We start from the raw sequence: 1,649 nt of genomic DNA, 5'->3' as shown, positions 1-1,649 counted from the left end.
AACCTTAGGTCATCCACTTGAGGGAAATTTTCTACTGTCCTACAAACCTCTGCACTTGGAGACCCAACAATGTCTACAAGAAGAAGGTTGTGTAGTAGACATCAGGCACCAACAAGGAAACTGACGACATCGCCAGGAGGGCATCCAAGTGGCAGCCCCAAGATCCTGGCATCTTCGAGGAGCGGCTCTTCAAGCCGTCAGTAACGCCACCACTGTCAAGAACGACACGGCCTTGAGAGGAGCTCCCACAACCGCCAGCCATGGGAGCCCCAGCTTGTGGCCCAACTTCAGGGGCTCGCTTGCTCTTGGCGCTCGAGCCCCAAGAGGGATGTTGGACCAAGGAATTCAAGGAATATCTGATGCAAGGGGCGCTACCAGAGAAGGAGGAGGACGCAGAGCGCGTAGCCCGGCAAGCCACGGTGCAGTACATCCAGGATGGTGAGTTGTACAGGAAGCGACCAAATGATGTTTCGTTGCGTTGCATTTCCAGGGACCAGGGGAAGGAGTTGCTGATTGGCATACACGACGGGGACTGCGGACACCACTCGTTGTCACGAACTCTTGTCAGCAAGGTGTTCCGCAGTGGATTCTACTGGCCCATGGCGCTCAACGACGCGGCTGAGCTGCTGAGGGCCTCCAAACTATACCGCTCACGTGGTCATTCGCGGTCCGGGGGGCTGTATATCTTGGGCCCATTCCCTCGAGCGCTAGGGGGCTACCGCTACCTCTACGTCGCCATTGGCAAGTTCACCAAGTGGGCGGAAGTGAAAGCCATCCGCACCATCCCAGCCGGTTCCACGTTTAAATTCATCAAGGGCCTCGTGAGCTGTTTCGGGGTCCCCAACCGAATCATCATCGATAACGGCTCGCAGTTCACCAGTAACCTCTTCAAAACATACTGTGCTAACCTTGGAACACAGATCTGCGACACTTCGGTGGCGCACCCCAGGAGCAATGGCCAGGCTGAACGCGCCAACGTGGAGATCCTAAGAGGCCTCAAGACCAATACCTTCAAGAAGAAGCTCGAGGACTGCGGCAGGGGCTGGCACGACGAGCTCCAGTCCGTGCTGTGGTCCATCCGTACCATGCCACGAAGCCGACGGGCGAGACCCCATTCTTCCTTGTCTACGGAGCCGAAGAGGTCCTTCCTCACGAGGTCAAGCATCGCTCCGCACGGGTCCTAGCGTTTGATGAAACGTAGCAGGATGCCACACGGGGGATGGACCACGTACTGGGGGAGGAGTGACGCCGCGAGGCAGCACTGAGGGAGGCAAGATACCGGCAGGCGCTGCGGCAGTACCACTGCCGCAACTTCCGCTCCAAGATGCTCGAGGTAGGCGACCTTGTGCTGAGGCGGGTCCTCTCCAGAGAAGGGTTGCACAAGCTCTCACCCATGTGCGAGGGCCCATTCAGGGTCATCCATATCTCCAGGCCTGGCGCCGCGCGCCTGGAGATGTAGGACGGGGTGCCCGTCCAAAACACCTGGAACATCTAGCACCTCCGGAAACTCTACCTGTGAAGCAAGGCCCAGTGCCTGTGAAGAAGGACCGGTGCCTGTGAAGAATCACCGCCCGTGACACTCTCACGTAATAATGAGTGGGGCTGTACATGCCGGAGTCTCCGGAGAGCCGCCCTCGGGCCTCGGGGGC

This window comes from Triticum dicoccoides, chromosome 2A (assembly GCF_002162155.2).
Source record: "Triticum dicoccoides isolate Atlit2015 ecotype Zavitan chromosome 2A, WEW_v2.0, whole genome shotgun sequence".
NCBI classification, from domain to species: Eukaryota; Viridiplantae; Streptophyta; class Magnoliopsida; order Poales; family Poaceae; genus Triticum; species Triticum dicoccoides.
Note: the sequence above shows the minus strand (reverse complement) of the source record.